General features: G+C 38.4%; 1 pseudogene; it reads left to right on the plus strand.

Annotated features, from left to right (window-relative positions):
* The first annotated feature begins 793 nt into the window (after nucleotides 1-793).
* Nucleotides 794-3,206, plus strand: LOC134737424 (uncharacterized; annotated as a pseudogene).
* The last annotated feature ends 16,998 nt before the right edge of the window (nucleotides 3,207-20,204 follow it).

Genomic DNA, 20,204 nt, shown 5'->3' on the forward strand with positions numbered 1-20,204 from the left:
GTCCTAACAATAAGTTGGATGAAGCTGCAGCCATGAGCAGAACTCTCAAAGTTGCATCACCCAAGCGAGACTCGCCCATCTATCCTATCTGTCCTGACCCTTGCCTCCTGGGTCCTAATACCTGTCAGACAAACTTCCTCCCACCTCTCTTCTCCGAGGCTAGTCCCACTTCTAAAAACCACTCCCTGTCTCTGGTGCTTTTCTAGTTTCTCCTATAAGAATTATTTCTAGTATAAACTTCAGGACTCTACTTCCTTCTTTAGGCACCCAGCCTTACCAATCAGAAAGACATAATTTTTGCCCAAAGCCCCACCATAGGGGGGACTACCTGGAATTTTAAGATCCCTCCTTAGACAAGCAGGCCTAACAAAAGTTATTCCTGAAGTTAGGATCCCTTCCTTCCCTCAGGGTATGGGCCTCTACTTCATATGGCCCTCCACTTCATTTTTGGGGCATAATATCTTTATAAGACAGGGTAAAGTCCCAATACTAACAGAAGAACACTTAGGACTCTAAGGGGTTTTCGAGAATGTGTCGGTAAGGGCCACTAAATCCGACCTTCCTATGTCCTCCTTGTGGTCTAGGAGGAAAACTAGTGTTTCTGCTGCTGCATCGGTGAGCGCAACTATTCTGATCAGCAAGGTCCAGGGACCATTGTGGGTTCTTGGGCAAGAGGTGTTTCTGCTGCTGCGTCGGTGAGTGCAACTATTCTGATCAGCATGGTCCAAGGACTATTGCGGGTTCTTGGTCGGGGGAGAAACAAACCAAAACCACGGGCAGTTTTGTCTTTCAGATGGGACACACTCAGGCATCTACAGGCTCACCCTTGAAATGCATCCTAAGCCATTGGGACCAATTTGACCCACAAACCCTGAAAAAGAGGCAGCTTATTTTTTTCTACACTACAGCTTGGCCCCAATATTCTCTCTGATGGGGAAAAATGGCCACCTGAGGGAAGTATAAATTACAATACTATCCTACAGCTTGACCTTTTCTGTAAGAGGGAAGGCAAATGGAGAGAAATACCTTATGTCCAAGCTTTATTTTTATTGAAGGACAATACAAAACTATGCAAAGCTTGCAATTTACATCCCACAGGAGGACCCCTCAGCTTACCCCCATATCCTAGCCTCCCTATAGCTCCCCTTCCTATTAATGATAAGCCTCCTCTAATCTCCCCTGCCCAGAAGGAAACAAGCAAAGAAATATCCAAAGGACCACAAAACCCCCTGGGCTATCGGTTATGTCCCCTTCAAGCTGTAGGGGGAGGGGAATTTGGCCCAACTTGGGTACATGTCCCCTTCTCCCTCTCTGATTTAAAGCAGATCAAGGTAGATCTGGGGAAGTTTTCAGATGATCCTGATAGGTATATAGATGTCCTACAAGGTCTAGGGCAAACCTTCAATCTCTCTTAGAGAGATGTCATATTATTCATGCTATTGTTAGATCAAACCCTGGCCTTTAATGAAAACAATGCGGCTTTAGCTGCAGCCCAAGAGTTTGGAGATACCTGGTATCTTAGTCAAGTAAATGATAGAATGACAGCTGAAGAAAAGGACAAATTCCTTACCGGTCAGCAAGCCGTCCCCAGTATGGATCCCCACTGGGACCTCGACTGAGATCATGGGGACTGGAGTCATAAACATCTGTTGACCTGTGTTCTAGAAAGACTAAGGAGAATTAGGAAAAAGCCCATGAATTATTCAGTGATGTCCACCATAACTCAGGGAAAGGAAGAAAATCCTTCTGCCTTCCTCGAGCAGCTACGGGACGACTTAAGAAAATATACTTCCCTGTCACTCAAGTCATTAGAGGGCCAGTTGATCCTAAAAGATAAGTTTATTACCTAATCAGCTGCAGATATCAGGAGAAGGCTCCAAAAGTGAGCCCTAGGCCCTAAACAAAATCTGGAGGCACTATTAAACCTGGCAACTTCGGTATTCTATAATAGGGACCAAGGGGAACAGGACAAAAAGGAAAGCGAGATCAGAGAAAGACCACAGCCTTAGTCATGGCCCTCAGACAAACAAACCTTGGTGGTTCAGAGAGGACAGAAAATTGAGCAGGCCAATCACCTGGTAGGGCTTGTTATCAGTGTGGTTTGCAAAGACACTTTAAAAAAGATTGTCCTATAAGAAACAAGCTGCCCACTCGCCCATGTCCCCTATGCCGAGGCAATCACTGCAAGGTGCATTGTCCCAGAGGACAAAGGTTCTCTGGGCCAGAAGCCCCCAACCAGATGATCCAGCAACAGGACTGAGGGTGCCCGGGGCAAGCACCAGCTCATGTCATCACCCTCACTGAGCCCTGGGTACGTTTAACCATTGAGGGCCAGGAAATTGACTTCCTCCTGGACAATGGTGCAGCTCTCTCAGTGTTAATCTCGTGTCCCGGACAGCTGTCCTCAAGGCCTGTTACCATCCAAGAACCCTGGAATGGCCTGTAACCAGGTACTTTTCCCACCTCCTCAGCTGTAATTGGGAGAGTTTGCTCTTTTCACATGCCTTTCTTGTTATGCCTGAAAGTCCCATACCCTTATTAGGGAGGGACATATTAGCCAAAGCTGGAGCTATTATCTACATGTATATGGGGAATAAGTTACCCATTTGTTGTCCCTGCTTGAGAAGGGAATCAACTCTGATGTCTGGGCATTGGAAGGAACAAACTCAAGCTCCAGCCTTAAGCCTTCCCACAGGATGAAATTTCTTTATACATCACAGAGAGAGCAGGAATAGCTCTTGGGGTCCTTACTCAGACTTGTGGGACAACCCCAAAACCAGTGGCATACTTAAGTAAGGAAATTGATATAGTAGCAAAAGGCTGGACTCACTGTTTACAGGTAGTTGTGGTGGTGGCCGTCTTAGTGTCAGAGGTGTCTTAGTAGTCAGAGAAAGGATCTCACTGTCTGGACTACTCACGATGTAAATGGCATACCAGGTGCCAAAGGAAGTTTATGGCTATCAGACAGCTGCCTGCTTAGATACCAGGCACTGCTCCTTGAGGGACTGGTGCTTCAAATACACACATGTGCAGCCCTCAACCCTGCCACTTTTCTCCCAGGGTATGGGGAACCAATCGAGCATGACTGCCAACAAATTACAGTCCAGACTTATGCTGCCCAAGATGACATCTTAGAAGTCCCCTTAGCTAATCCTGACTTTAACCTATATATTAATGGAAGTTCAGTTGTGGAGAATGGGATATGAAGAGCAGGTGATACCACAGTTAGTTATGTAACCACACTTGAAAGTAAGCCTCTTCCCCCAGGGACCAGCGCCCAGTTAGCAGAACTAGTGGCACTTACCCAAGCCTTAGAACTGGGAAAGGGAAGAAGAATAAATGTGTATACACATAGCAAGTATGCTTATCTAATCCTACATGCCCATGCTGCAATATGGAAAGAAAGGGAGTTCCTAACCCCTGGGGGAACCCCCATTAAATATCACAAGAAAACCATGGAGTTATTGTACACAGTGCAAAAACCCAATAAAGTGGCAGTCTTACACTGCCAAAGCCATCAAAAGGAGAAGGAGAGGGGAGAACAGCAGCATAAGCAGCTGGCGGAGGCAGGGAAAGACCAGCAGAAAGGAGATGGAAAGAGACAGAAAGTCAGAGAAAGAGAGAGAAGAGACAGAGACAAAGAGGGAGTCAGAGAGAGAGAAAGAGAGACACAGAAAGTCAAAGAGAGAGAGGAAGAAACAGACAAAGAGGGAGTCAGAAAGAGGGAAAGGGAGAGACAAACAAGAAGTCAAAGAGAAAGAAAGAGAGAAGTAGTAAAGAAAAAACGGTGTACCCTATTCCTTTAACAGCCAGGGTAAATTTAAAACCTATAATTGATAATTGAAGGTCTTCTCTGTAACCCTCTAACACTCCAATACCACCTTGTTGTCAGTGTAAACAAGGGCATAGCCCGAAAGCACTGAGGCCACTGACAACCCGTAGCCTTCCTATCAAAAATCCTTAACACAGCAGGTTTACTAACTGGGGATATAAATCTTAATTAATTACCATACCAAGGTCCGACCAGACCTAGGAGGAACTCCCTTCAGGACAGGACAATAGATGGTTCCTCCCAGGTGATTAAGGGAATAAGACACAATGGGTGTTCAGTAAGTGATAAGGGAACTCTTCTAGAAGCAGAGTTAGGAAAATTGCCTAATAATTGGTCTGCTCAAACGTGCCAGTTGTTTGCACTCAGCCAAACCTTAAAGTACTTACAGAATCAGGAAGGAGCCATCTATACCAAGTCTAAGTTAATATGGACTGAACGAGCTTTTATTAATAGCAAAGAAAAATTAAAATCCTAAACTTACATGGTTTTCAACAAAAGTAAAATTTGCTAAAAGTTAACAGTGTAACATATATTATCCTAATTTCTAATCAGACCCTATCTGTGCCCCTCAAAGCTCAAGTCCATCAGCACAGGGCCATACAACTAATACACCTACTACTTATAGGGTTAGAAATGGCCACTGCTACAGGAACTGGAATAGCAGGTTTATCTACTTCATTATCCTACTACCACACAGTCTCAAAGGATTTCTCAGACAGTTTGCAAGAAATAACAAAATCTATCCAGTAAAGATAGTAACTACAATCCCAAATAGATACTTTGGCAGCGGTGACTCTCCAAAATCACTGAGGCTTAGGCTTCCTCACTGCTGAGAAAGGAGGACTCTGCACCTTCTTAGGGGAAGAGTGTTGTTTTTACACTAACCAGTCAGTTATAGTACGAGATGCTGCCTGGCGTTTACAGGAAAAGGCTTCTGAAATCAGATGCCTTTCAAACTCTTATACCAACCTCTGGAGTTGGGCAACATGACTTCTCCCCTTTCTAGGTACTATGGCAGCCATCTTGCTATTACTTGCTTTTAGGTCCTGTATTTTTAACCTCCTTGTCAAGTTTGTTTCCTCTAGGATTGAGGCCATCAAGCTATGATGGTATTACAAATGGAACCTCACATGAGCTCAACTAACAACTTCTAATGAGGACCCCTGGACCAACCTACTGGTCCTTTCACTGGCCTAAATAGTTCCACTCTGGAGGGCACTACAACTGTAGGGCCTCTTCTTCACCCCTATCCAGCAGGAAGTAGCTAGAGTGGTCATTGCCCAATTCCCAACAGCAGTTGGGGTGTCCTGTTTAGAGTGGGGATTGAGAGGTGAAGCCAGTGGGCTTCTGGTTTGGGTGGTGACTTGGAGAACTTTTCTGTCTAGCTAAAGGATTGTAAACACACTAATCAGTGCTCCATGTCTAGCTAAAGGTTTGTAAACGCACCAATCAGCACTCTGTAAAACGGACGAATCAGCACTCTGTAAAATGGACCAGTCAGCGCTCTGTAAAATGGACCAATCAATAGGATGTGGGTGGGGCCAAATAAGGGAATAAAAGCTGGCCACCCACGCCAGCAGTGGCAACCCACTCGGGTCCCCTTCCACACTGTGGAAGCTTTGTTTTTTCACTCTTCACAATAAATCTTGCTGCTGCTTACTCTTTGGGTCCACACTACCTTTATGAGCTATAACACTCACTGTGGAGGTCTGTGGCTTCACTCCTGAAGTCAGCAAGACCATGAACCTACCGGGAGGAACAAACAACTCCAGACGCGCCACCTTTAAGAGCTGTAACACTCAACTGCTAGGGTCTGCAGCTTCATTCCTGAAGTCAGTGAGACCAAGAACCCACCAGAAGAATAAATTCTAGACACAGTATAATACACATACAACACACATATATATTTGAATTATCACATATTAATGATTTCTATTTTGTGTCCATCTTTGAGAAATTGAAAGCTACTTGATGGAGATTTCATCTTACTCATCTTTGACACTAAAATGACTATTGTCTAACAAAACCTGTTAAATTGAATTAAACTACTCTAATAAAGCTGTTTAAATACAAACAGGTATGGCAAATGAGAGAGTTTTAATTATGTGACTATTTGGACTCCAGAAATGTGTATTTTAGTCATGTTTATCCTTTATTATATAAACAAGGGTAGGATAATATACAAAAGTGATATCATAGTTTATTATAAAACTAGTATTTCTAATTAATGCAGATATTAGTACAAGAACTGTGCTGCTGCCGTAATGAAAGCTAAACTATGGGGCATTAACTTAGTGGTCATATGGAAGGCAATGAAGAATTATGTCTTGAAGATTGGAAATAAGAAAAACTTATTTTGTAAAGTATCAAAACACAGGGAACAAACTGTTGACTACAATAATTTGAATTGCCTCTTGAATCTAGAACCTCGAGGAAGACGGCTAGAAGGATAATGTTAGTATATGCTGGTTATTCCTTCACAAGAAAGAGGTGAATTCAGACAAATACTGACTTGTTTTCAAGGGGAAATTAAGATGCATATAGAATGTTAGTTTCTAGGTGCATTGCATAGTAGACAATCAAGCTACTTCTTAATTTTAAAAGAAGTAGAAAATAAGATTAATCAGGGTTTAAGGCAATAAGGCCCATTGAAACTTCTGAGTTTAATACAAACAAACAAAATAATTCATTTTTGTAATCTCTGAATAAAGGTTCTGTTATCCAAGTATTTTTTTAAATTAGCTGCTACTAAAATGTGAAAGAGTGTTTGAGTTGAACATAGAACAACAAAAATGAAGCAACCTTCTCATTTGAGAGGATTGTACATGGAAAAAAAAAGACTTAAATACTTTCTGTGAATGTGAAACAAGCTGCCAGGATGCAAGGAATAATAGGAACCTAGGACCCAGGGAGCCACAAAATAAAGGAAGCCTGGAACTCAGAATCACCTCATAAAAGGACTGCTGAAAGACAGTCTTAGAATGCCATGTAAGCAAAAAAGAAATTTCTATAGTTTTTGAGCCATTTTATGTGTTTGGATTTATTTGTTACAATAGGCCATAATTAGTAGCAATACTCTGAGGAGAAAAAATAAAATCTCAAAAATGATTTACTTCAAAACTCTGAGTTCTAGCCCTGAAATTTACTTTATTAATTGGACAATCTAGATTATCTATTGGATTTCTTACTTGTATAAAGACAAAAACAAACATAAGCCACCTGTATAAACTAATGTCACAACACCTTCAGACACTAAATTATAACTCTAGGGATAAAGTAAGGGTTGTAGAATAAGAATTTAGAACTCTCAGATAAACCCACGTAGAAATGAATGATGTTTTTTTACTATTGCCTAGTGTTTAAAATAATCTCATTCTAGAAATCACAATTTTAGAATTTTTCTTTACCACTCTATCACTAAAGTTACCTTTTAATTAGGTTATTGTCCTGCTGACAAACATTGAACATGGTCCTATTTCTCAAACTTTTAAATCTCCATAAATATCAAATCTATGCATACATAATTGCAGTATTTGCTTTTATCATTATATATGCATGTATGTATATATGTATATCTGTATATATATATGTATTTACATTATTGTTAGTATGGTCAATCAATTATGATCAATTTGTTCCTATTGTATAATAAATCCATACTCATTTCTAAAACTCACTTATAGTGATTCCCTTACTTGGACATCTACCTGCTCCAATCTCTCCAGTGAAAATTCTAGAGAATCTTAAACTCTTACTTCCTTCATGAAGCTAATCCCATTTTCTCTGCAAGCCTGTAGAGAACTACATTCATCTTCACTGGTGAAAGTTATTATCTAATAACTTAATCTTGAATATTAAGGTCTTTCACGGAAAGGAGCATGTTTTGTTTCTGTAACTATGATTTCATAACTATATAATATTCAATTGAGAAAGCAATTTTGTTTTTCATATAATATTTAAAGAATAGAGAATGCAATTTTGTTGTTCAAAATTGCAATGATAATAGTTTTATTATAGACATTAAAAAGCCACCAGGCAAGAGTGACACAAAACTTTGTTCCTCAAACAGTAAAAGGAACAACAAAAAAAGAGAGATGCATTTATTTGTTTGTCTTATTGTCACCCTTGTCAAATAAAAATAAGTGTTGACCTAGGTAAAGATGGGCTTTAATTGAAAATATTGTTGTAATGAAAAAGGGGTCATTGCAATAGGGGAGAGGTTACTGCTACAACAGAGAAAGTGCTTGTCTATAAGATCTGCAGGGATCTCAAATGTCAGGCAGAGAGGATTGTTCTTTCATAGACAGGGGTAAACATGCTGGAGAGAACTTGATACATGGAAATACGATGAGCTGCTGGCATGCCTAGTTGACGAGGCAATACCTTTTCTTCAGGAAATTCTTGGGAAGAGAATCCTCAACTCAAGCTGATGGTGACTCAAAATTTAGGAGCCTGGGGGAAGGAAATAAATTTACCTAAAGTTATGTCAAGTGACATGAGTAGGTGTTTTGTTCAGACAGGTTAGTAGGTACAAACAGTTCAGCTAATCATTTATGAGGAAAAAAATAGGAATTTAAAAAGTCTATTTCTGTAAACAAGGGAGGGGACATCTCTGATTCTTCCGGAAGTCATATAGAGAAAATTATTTTTTTGCATGAAGCCAATGCCAAGAATACAAGAGTGGGGAGAATTCTTTTTTCAAATAGATTTTATTGTGTATAATTGAGGTTTACAACATGATGCCGCAGAATACATATAGACAGTAAACTGGTTACTATAGTGAAACAAATTAACATATCTGTCATTTCCAATAGTTATCTTTTTATGACAAGAGCAGCTAAAGTCTACTTATTTAACAAAAATCTCTCATAAATTACATTTTTACTGACTATGGTCTTCACATTGTACATTAGATCTCTACACTTGTTCATCTTATGTATCTGCTACTTTGCATCCTTTAACCTACATCTCCCCATTTCCTCCCCCATCTCCACCCATTCTTGGAGACCACTGTTTTATTTCATATATATACACACACACACACACATAGATAGATAGATAGATAGATAGATAGATAGATAGATAGATAGATAGATAGATTCCACATATAAGTGAGATCATGTAATATTATTCTTTTGGTGTCTGGCTTATTTCACTTACATAATGTCTACTGAGTCCACTCAGGTTGTAGCAAATGGCAGAATTTCCCTTTCTAAAGCTGGATAACTTTCCACTTTCTCTATCCATTATTCTATCAATGGACACGTAAGTTGTTTCTATGTATTGGCTATTGTGAATCTTAACAGTTTCTCTTTTCCAGGAGCATAGGGCTCAAGTAAAGTTTAACACTGTCACCTGTCTCTTACTCTTAGGTATGCCTCAACAGGCAGTTGTCTTAGAGAAGTTCGTCCCTAAGGCCTGCCCAATGCCCTATGCTGTTATCATTTACCCTCATCATACAATTCTGGTTGAATATGCACTCTATATTAAAATAGTTGCAAATGTAATAGAAACATTTGAATAATTTCAATAATTCATATAATTTTAATAATCTTCATTACATTGCATTTTTGAAACATTTCTGAAGATTGAAAAAGTATACATTTCTACAATAAGATACTGCTTAAATGTCTTAGGGATGTAAATATATTCTGACTTCTATGTTACTTACTGTGCTTGAGTGAATTTTATTTCAAGAATAAACAAATATATTTGTTCTCATTTCTACTTTGCCCAATAGTTGGCCAAAGAAATACTATCCAGTCTAAACATGACAAGAAAGACAACTAAAAACTTAAAGATTTCTGTGATTGCATGTTGCCATTGCCATATGCTTTCCATCCAACACTCATCAGGAGTTTACTCTGTGAGCTCCAAAGAAGCAGGTAGAATAAATTAAGGGGTCTATTATATTGTTTGAAAGCACTATTTCACTCCCTTAATGATTTAAAAGGAGAATAGGGTGGGCCTCTTTTGAGATGTATGCTTACTGCTGATAATATTAACTTCTTCCATGGTAAAATTATCTAGAAAAAGAAACCAGTGAATTCTAGCTCCACTTGCCTTTCAAGAAGTGGGTTTTTGTTGTTGTTGTTGTTGTTGAGTCATCAAGTTTCTCAATTTTCATCCACCATTATATTTTTTTAACAATCAGAATTTTATGACGAAAATAATTATTATAGTTTTCAATTCAACCTTATTGGGAGCTAATATATTATTTTGAAAAATAATCTCTTGATTAGTCATATATGAAAATAACTATTATTTAGCTTGAAATCTAAGCTTCTGCTTCTGGCTAGAATAAACCCACCATTTTCTTTTCCACAAGAAACTTGTAAAATAGACAAAATATATAACAAATATTTTTAGACATTTGGTACTAGGCAGTACAAATATGTAATAAATGAAAGAAGGGTAACAATCAAGAAAACCCTTGAGATGACTTCAACTTTCTGCCTAGAGGCAATTTCAGCATTGTGATATACACACACAGCACAGGCAGTTTTGTCCAGTTGTGGAGAAAGAGATTGAAGTGCCAGTTTCTTGATATAGCTAGAATTTAAGAAACAAAAATTCTTGAAATGACATATTTTCAGAAAAGATTTTGAAAAATTTGCCTGGGGTTTTCTTGAGTGTTTGGCTAAATATTAAATGAGTCATAGGGCAGAACTTCATATCTGTAAAAAGAATGACTAGGCACCTATAGGTGGAACACTGTAGACCTCTAACTAAGGAGTTAACATTAGAAGATGGTCAAATTCTAACCAATCAGAGAAGAGAATCAAGAGTATTCATTAAGAACCCCCAATTCTTAAACCTAAAAAGAAGGGTAGAATTGACCCTAGAGTGAAAGTATCTCTAAGTCCATTCTATAAAAGCTTAAAAACAAATCTTGAAAGGATCAGGCTAATCCAAATGCAATTTATGCTGCCTGCCAGAACAAAGTCCACTGCTCCTCTTTAAAAGAAAATAGTGAAATTGACCACAAAACCAGGTAAAATTTGCAACATTCAGCATGCAATTAAAAAAAAAAATACTGCGTATTAAAATAAGCAGGAGTGGGTGAACAATAACCTCGAGCAAAGTTAGCCAATTAAAAAAATAGAAATAATAGATGTCATAAAATTAACAGATGGACTCTAAATATAGATTTAAGATAAATTTGCTAAAGAGTTTTTAGAATAACATGTATATAATGAAGAGATAAATGAAATATGTAAACAATCTAAATGGAAAGTAGTAGGCTGAATATTGACCAAAAAGATATGCCCATAATCTGATACCCTGAACCTGTGAACATTACCTAATATGGCAAGAAAATGTCATTAAGTTAATGATTGTGAGAGGAGGAGTTTATCCTGGATTATGTTGGTGGACCCTAAAGTATCCTTATAAGAGTGAGGTAGAGTGAGTTAAGATGCTGGGAGGAGAAGGGAGTGTGAATAAGACTGAGCAGAGAAAGCTGCAGTCAGAAGTAAACGAATGCTAGACAGTCATTAGTAATTGGAGAAGGCCAGAAATGGATTTTCTTCTATGGCCTTCATATGAACTGTGACCCTGCCTACACTTTTGTCTCAGACTTTTTGCCTCCAGAGTCGTGACAGATTATATTTCTGTGGTTTTAAACCACAGTTTGTGGTAATTTGTTATGACAACCTTAGGAGATGTTGGCACTGGGTAGGATTTTAAGAAACATCATAGAAAAATCCTAGATTGCCTTAAAGTAGCTGCTGGTAGAAATATGTGTATGAAAGATAATTCTGGTAAAGGCTCATAAGAAAATGAGAAACACATTATTGGAAACTGGAGGAAAGGCTATCCTTGTCATATGGTGGCAGAAAACTTGGCTGAATTGTGTTCCACTGTTGGGTGCAAAGCAGAATTTGTAAGTAATGAATCTGGATATTTAAACAAGGAGATCTCCAAGCAACGTGTTGGAGGGGCAGCCTGGTTTCTTCTTGCTGCTGTAAAATGTGAGCATAATGAGATAAACTGAGAAATGAACTGTTAAGCAAAAATGAACCAGCATTTGATGATTTGGGAAATCCTCAGCCTATCCAGATTGCAAAAGATGCTAAAATTAGGAGATTCACTTTAAGGAAGATGTGCTCTGGAGAGAAGCCCAAGTGTGTGGCTGGGCAAATTTTTCTGAAAACATTAGGCATGTGACTCATGGATCAACTCAATTATCTCAGCAGAAAGCAAGAACAGACAGGATTATCCAGGAAATATCGTGGAGGACCGTCCTGTCTAATGGCCTGAATCCCTGTCAGGTGACATACAAAGTTTTTGAACATGGTATACAAACAGAAACAATGAACTGAAAGCAATAGAGACAGAATGACATTAGAGAAATCTGTCAGAGTCCCAAAGTTCTATAGGTAGGAAGCCGGCTGATAAAACCCTTTAGATGCACATGTTTGTGCATCTGAAAAGGAAAAGTAGAAAAACGAAAAAATCCATAGGCAGAAAACCAGCTAATAAAACAACTCAGATGCACATTGTAGAATTATTTTTCTTTTTTCTATTTTTCCTCATGTTTGTGCATCTGAAGAGGAAAAATTGAAAAAAGGAAAAATGATTTTAAGGGCTGAGTGTTGGGCCTAGAGGACAGCACCATGAATCACAAATAATTATTTGCAGACCTTGAAAAACGAGTGAAAATTTCTCTGCTAGATTTTGAACTTGCTTGGGAGCAGAAATCCATATATTATTTCAATTTTCTCCCTTTTAGAATGAGAATATTTATGACCGTTATTCCATGCGTGTTCCACCGTTGTATGTTGGAAACGGCTTGTTTTCTAATTTCACAGGTGCATAGCTATAGAAGAATTTTGCTTCAAGGGCATACTAAGAGTCTCACACATACCTGATTTAAATGATGAGATGTAGGACTGATGACATTTAGATGAAGTTTTGGTTACAAATAGATGTTGTATTGGACTGAGACTTTGGGGAATGTTAGAATGGACAAGTGATTCTTTTGTATGTGGATGAGACATGACTCTTGGGAGGCCAGAAGTCTATAGTAGACTAAAAAAGGTCACTTCCTGCAAAGTTACATTCATTTTCTTTTTCTAGAATAACTGAATAGCCTGTTATTTGGCAAAAGAGTATAAATTACTTTATATGGCAAAGATGTAATTAAATTAAAAATCTTGAGTGGAGGAGCTTATTCTAGATTATTTGAGTTGACCCTTAATTCTGTCATGTGTACCCCTCTCAGAGAGGTACCTATGGAGCTAACACACATACACAGGAAAGCAAATGATGTGAAGATGGAGGCAGATATCAGAGTGATGAAGCCACAAGCCAAGAAATGCCAGGCAGTGCCAAGCAGCTACCCAAAAGTTGGAAGAAACGAAGAAAAGAACCTAGATACTCTGGAGGAAATGTAATGCTGCTGAGACATTGATTTCAGATTTCTGGCTTTTATAACTTGGGAGAACACATTTCTGTGGGTTTTTTTCTTGTTGTTGCTTCTTGTTTGTTTGTTTGTTTCAGACAGAATCTTACTTTGTTACCCAGGCTGGAGTGCAGTGGCATGATCTCGGCTCACTGCAACCTCCGCCTCCTGGGTTGAAGCGATTGTTTTGCCTCAGCCTTCCAAGTAGCTGGGACTACAGGCACCTGCCACCATATCCGGCTAATTTTTGTATTTTTTGTAGAGATGGGGTTTTATCATGTTGCCCAGCCTGGTCTCGAACTCCTGAGCTTAGGTTATCTGCCCTCCTCAGCCTCCTACAGTGCTGGGAATACAGGCGCGAGCCACAGCTTCCGGCCATTTCTGTGGTTTTAAGCCACCTGGTTTGTGGTAATTTGTGATAGCAGTCATAATAAACTAATTTCAAGAGATGGAAAGAAAACATAGGAAATAAAAATTTCACTGGATGAGATTAAAAGTATATTAGACACAACAGAATTTTACATTTGTAAACTTGAAAACACAGGAATAGAAACTGTTCAATCTGAGGCACCAAGAGGAAAAAGGCTGTACAAAAACAGACACGGCCTCAGGGATCTGTAGGACTGCATCTAGAAGTAAAACATATCGGAGTCTAAGAAAATGAGAGTTGGGGGGCAGTTGAAGAAACTATGCAACAGTTTCACAAATTAAAAGAAATAATCTTATAAATCCAGAGATTCCACTAGTTCAACAAACAGAAAACAGGTAAAACAAAAATAAAGCTACAACTATGAACCTTATAATCAAATGGCTAAAAAAATGTGGTAAAGAGTAAAATTTAAGAGCAGCCAGAGGGGAAAATAATTACATATAGGGAACAATAAGAAAATTGCTACTAATGGCAAGTATGCAAGTTACTGGCAGTGAATCCATAAGGGCCTGCAGCAACAACAATCCTCAATTCTTACCTCCTCAGAAGAAAGAATTCGACTGAGGGGCATAAGGCAGCGGGAGAGACTAAGATAAGTTTTAGAGGAGGAGTAAAAGTTATTAGAAACTCTAGAGCAAAAACAAAAGGAAGGGAAGTACACTTGGAAGAAGGTGAAGCCAGTGACTTAAAAGACAGGAGCACGGTTTGATCTTTTCACTTGGGGTTTTATATGTTGGCATACTTCTGGGGTCTTGTATTCCGTCTTCTCTGATTCCTCCCTTGGGGTGGGCTGTTCACATGCACAATGGCCTGATAGCATTTGGGAGGGGAACATGCACAGAGTGTTTACCAGAGTTGTACACATGATCACTTCAGTGTTCTTCCCTTACCAATCTAGCATTCCTGGAGGAAGATCATATACCAGTTAAATTTGGCCATTTTTCCTTTTAAGGGCCATGCTTGAGTTCATTCACCCAGCGCCTGAGATTTTTATCAGGAAGCTGCTGACCACTAGTTTCAGGTGTTTCTATTTATTGGGAAACTGCCTTTCCTTGGCTCTGGTTTCAACCAATTATTATTTTAGAGAGGCAGTGTGACAATGTCTGACCACCACCTTATGGATGCCTGACATTCCTGGCAGGGTTGGGTGGCCAGGGCCCTCTAATGCCCTACTTATGCCTGACTAGCCACCTACTGTAACAGAATGACTATAGGTTTTTCATCTAGTATGATGAAGAATAAAAGACAATAAAGTGGCATCTTTAAAGTACTAAAAACATTTTAAGAATCAACCTATATCAGCTAAAAAGACTTTCAAAATGGAAGCTGAAATAAAGCCATTTTCAGAAAAACAAGCTTAGAGCTTTGTCCCTAGCAAGCATGCACCACAAGAAATTATAAAGAAGTTTTTTAGGCACAAGAAAATGATCTCAGGTGAAAATTTGGAATTTTATAAGGAAAAAAGAAATCTGGTAGGCTATTTTTCTCATTTTGTAAAAAAAAAAAATTTAAGAGGTAATTGCCAGGTTAAAGTAAAATTAATGACACTAAATCGAGGGGTTAAAATAAATTCAGGAGACAATAATAACAGATAAATTTTACAATTCAATTTTTGCATTTTTTTGAAGAAGGAAAAAAGTACACAGTTTCCTCTTATTTTGCAACTTTTGTTTAAGTTTTCATAAATCAATGTAATTATATTGTAGAATATAGTGATTAAATAGCAAAACAAATACAACACATACAATTTTATTAAATATTTTCTGTTTGCCTACATGCTTTGGAGGAAAAAGATATATTTCCTCCTTTATTAGGGAAGTCCTCCTATAAGGTTACCGATAAAAGTGATTAATAAATAGAAAAAATGTATAATTTCATTGTCTGAAATTATTCCTCTTCTGGTATGGAACCCTTGTATCCAGTGTTTATTGTTTAAATTTTATCTATTAAAAATATTAACCCCTATCTGAAGAAAAATTAACTAGAACAGTTAGTCAAAGTATTTTGCCAATGTTTTATTTTAAAAATTCTATTTACAAAATATAACAAGCTTTTTTTAGAAAACACATGTATGTGTGGGTTGGTCAAAGTTTTTTCAATAACTTTCAAGCCTACTTATATGGAAACTTCTTCATGTCTCTCTGTCAGAAAAAAATAAACCAGTTGAATGGCAAATTAGTGAGATATACCTTTTATGACAATTTTAAGCTTATTAATTAAATGCATGAGCAAGGAAAAGTGTCAGAGTTTTAAATTTTTCCTTCATCAAACATATGGAAAATACTAATTACTCTAAATCTGTAAAGTTACAATAAAATTTTTTATGTATTATTCTAAATGCAGCACAAATATTGGAACCTTCTAGCAGTGGCTGAAAACACTGCTTTATCCCCCATTCTTTGTATTTCACTGAATCAATAATCTTTTTTTATGTGTGTTTAGGTGTGGATTTACTGGGTGGAACTTACAAAGGAGATCAGTGATGAGATAAACACTTTCTTCACTTCCTAACAAGATAGGAATGTTTTGTGGGCTTGAATGTTCTCTGGCTTCCCTTTGATGGCTACAAAAAGTGTTGGTAAGTAGCTGGTGAAACTCACTGAACAGTTTGGGAACAGAAAGGTTAGACCAAGCACCATCCAAGACAACTTTCTGTGATGATGGAAATATTCTGTATCAGTCCAACAGTCACATGCTGCTATAATGCACCTGAAATGCAATGTGACTGAAGAACTAAATGTTTAATTTCATTTGATTTTAATTATTTTTTTTAAACATTTTAAAACTACGCATGAATGGTGGTCATGTATTAGACAGCTGGAATCTAGACCAAAGGTTATCAAACATTTGTTCCAAAAGGGCAGAAAGTAAACAGTTTTTGATTTCTGGGTCAAAAGTTTTTGTTGCAACTATTCAACTCTGTACTTTGAGTGCAAAAACAGTGACCTCACATTGCATAAGTGAATGGGCATGGAGAGATTTGCCAGATGGTAAGCTGAATTTGGCCCTTTAATTTGCTTACACCTAGTATAGAAAAATTTTCAATAAGTTTTGGGTGGGACATTATTTTTCACTAGCTTTCTTAACATGGACCTGAAAAATTCAAAAACACACACATACAACTTTTAGGATGAAAACAATAGTATTTCAGATAAAAACTAAACAGATCAATAAGGCTCATAAAGATGCAGAAATTCTTAACAAAAAATTTAATTGTATATTTAATAAAAGTTTATCTGCCTTGACTAAATAGAGTTTTCCCCAAGAATGCAATATTTGTTTATCATTTCAAATGAAATCAATGTATGCTCCACATTAGTATATGTCTTTTTAAAAAGATCATCCCAACAGAAGCAAAACAGTCATTTGACAAAAACTCAGTTTTCATTTCTAATAAGAATTCTCAGGAAGTTAGGAATGGAGGGGGACTTAAACTAATCAAAAATTTTTTTGAAAAACCTACAGCTAATAACATATTTAATTATGAGAGTGTGAGTGCTTTTCTCCTAAATTCAGAAACAAAGCAAGGATATCCACTCTGACCAATTCTAGCCAATATTTTCCTGGAAGTTCTAGTGAGGGCAAGAAAAATAATAAAAATAAAAAGTTTTCATATTGGCCAGGCACGGTGGCTCACGCCTGTAATCCCAGCACTTTGGGAGGCCAAGGCAGGCGGATCATAAGGTCAGGAGATTGAGATCATCCTGGCTAACATGGTGAAACCCCATTTCTATTAAAAATACAAAAAATTAACCAAGGATGGTGGCGGGCATCTGTAGTTCCAGCTACTCAGGAGGCTGAGGCAGGAGAATGGTGTGAACCTGTGAGGCGGAGCTTGCAGTGAGCCGAGATTGGGCCACTGCACTCCAGCCTGGGTGACAGAGCGAGACTCCGTCCCCCAAAAAAAAATAAAAATAAAAAAGTATTCATATTGAAAGGAGGAGATAACACTCTCTTAATCCAGGGAAGGTATTCTTATTTATGACAAAACCTTAAGGGTTCTATAGTAATACTCTTAAGACAATTAAGTGTGTTTGGCATGGTTGGAGAGATAAAAATTAATTGTATTTTCATATGGTAGCAACTAATGCTTGGAAATCAAATTTTAAAAAACAGTGCCACTTTCAAAATATCATTAAATATATGAAATATTTTAGTTAAATGTGAAAGACCTGCAAGTTATCTTCACTAAAACCTACAAATCATTTCTGAAAGAAATTAAAACCTGAAATAAACTGAAAGATGTATATGTTAATGGATCAGAACATTCAATATTTTAAGTGATGTTTAGTTTTTGAAACTTTATCTCTGGATTCAAAGCAAGTCCAACCAAAACTGCAGCTGGTTTTTTTATATAGAAATTTTCAGGTTGATTTTAAGAAACCTGACATAGCCAAATGCAATTTAGAGAAAAAAGTTAGAGGATTTATGAGAGAGGAGGCAATTATAGGCTGATTAGGCAGATAAAGAGGGAGGGTCTCAGAAGTAGAAAAATACCCGCAGGAACACACCTGCACCACCCCTGTAGCTAGTGGAATGAAATGTGGTTAAGAACTTCCTTTTATGCCAGGATGTCTACTCAGAAGGGACTGTCCCAACTTAGGTGCAGGTATAATAAATCAATCTAAATGTCCTTAACTTGACCGAACTCCTTATAATGTCATTAGCTCAACATTAGCATTGTGGTTTTAGTCACACCCCCCATGGGTTTCACTTAGGCGTTCATGGGTAATAATCAAGATGGAGTCACTATTGCCAACCCCAGGCCTGGGCAGATGCAACACTCCTAAGGGGGACTTTTATCTCTCCTATTTGGACAGAACACACAGAAGACTTCTTTGCTCTTGCCACATAAAAGACCCAGAACTCAGCCCCATTTCTGGCAACCTGCTTTCAGGGACACTCTCTTTGCTGAGAGCTTTCCTTTTGCTAAAAAAATCCCATCCTACTCACTCTCTGGTGTCCATGTGCCTTATTCTTCTTGGTTATGGGACAAGAACTAGGACCTAGCTAAACTAGGGACTATTTAGACTGCAACATTCTGGGGGCTCATCTAGGATCATCAGAAGGATAAGTAGGAGTGAACGTATAACTCTTTAATTTCATTTCTGAGGCTGTTTGTCCTAACTTTTTTTTCTCAAGATGAAATAAAACACCAGCTCTCTGTTGACCACTTAAGAGTGAATAGTGTGGCTGCCAGTCTTAAGACTCAGAGGACAGGCTTGCTGCAAAGAACTTGATTGGCTTGGGTGTTGGGAACACTCACTCTTTTTCCGTGTGGTTTCTCTTCACAGAGGTCTAGCTGTCATGTGGGATTGGAAGGAGGTCCTAGGGAAACTGAAGGTATCCAGCTGAGGCTACACCTCAGTGTTATCCAAAGGCCCCTGGACTAACTCCAGTCCCCAACAGCCCATTAGGTTGTCAGCACCAGGATTTCCAGTCTTTCCCTATTGCATTTTCTTTCTTTCTTTTGTGGCTTTTATGGCTCCTATCTCTTCTTTGTATGCAATATTGCAGGTGTTTTTGCAATCTGGCGATATAAATTTGTTGGATAAAGTCAGCAAGTGCCTTAGTAATCAGGAATGCAACTCAAAGAATTGCTGTCTTTGTAATTTTCTAGAGAGAGAGAGCAATTTCAAGATCTAGACCCGAAGGCATCTTTGTCCCCTAATGATAGCACCCAATGGCATTGCATGGGGAGTTATTTCTCCTGGAGTAACTATCCTCCTCTCCATTTAAGCTGTTTCTTTTTTCCATGTGAGAACTTAGCATTGCCCAGTGAATTTGGATATCTCTTCTATGAGGCAAATTAATTTTATTCTCCTAAAAGGCTTATTGTGGGGGCAGTCCACAAATCCTCAGACCTCTCTTTCATACCTACATCTGAAAAGGATTTGGACACAAAGTTACAGGCTAACTTTCCAAACCTTGTCAAGGCACCTGACAAGGCAAGGATTTGTTTCCATGGGAAGCCCTATCAGCCCTATGTCCAGGGGAGCCCTAATTCCCCTGCTAAAATTGTGGGGAATGAGCCAAGCCAACTCCTACATTTCCTAAGACATCTCTTCTGCTTCCAAGTCTAAGGACTCCTGGGCAGGAGGAAGGGGCTATGTTTAGAAGTCAATCACTCCCATTTCCTTGAATAAACACTATGATTTGGCTCTGTCCATTACCTATAAGCCAAGGGATCCCCTGAGAGATTTAAGTGTAAGAACTCCATTAGAGTTCCTTCCCCAAATTCAAATACTTCAATGTATTTTCCAGGCTTTATGTTGGAAGCTCAAAAGAAGAAATAGATCTGGGGAACCCCAAAGGTAGTCAGCACACAGGGCTGGGGTGCAGCATGGGTTAATTTCTACCTGCCAATCCTCCTAGTCCATGGTTGGAGGTCACACTTGCATCCATGTGTGGCATCTATGAAGGTTGCTGGGACCCAGAGGACACAGTGAGGGAAAGAGGAGACAGGGAATGCCTTTTCTCTTCTCTCTCTCTCTCTCTCTCCATATATATATATGTATGTGTGTGTGTGTGTATAT

This window comes from Symphalangus syndactylus, chromosome 8, assembly GCF_028878055.3.
Source record: "Symphalangus syndactylus isolate Jambi chromosome 8, NHGRI_mSymSyn1-v2.1_pri, whole genome shotgun sequence".
Taxonomy (NCBI): domain Eukaryota; kingdom Metazoa; phylum Chordata; class Mammalia; order Primates; family Hylobatidae; genus Symphalangus; species Symphalangus syndactylus.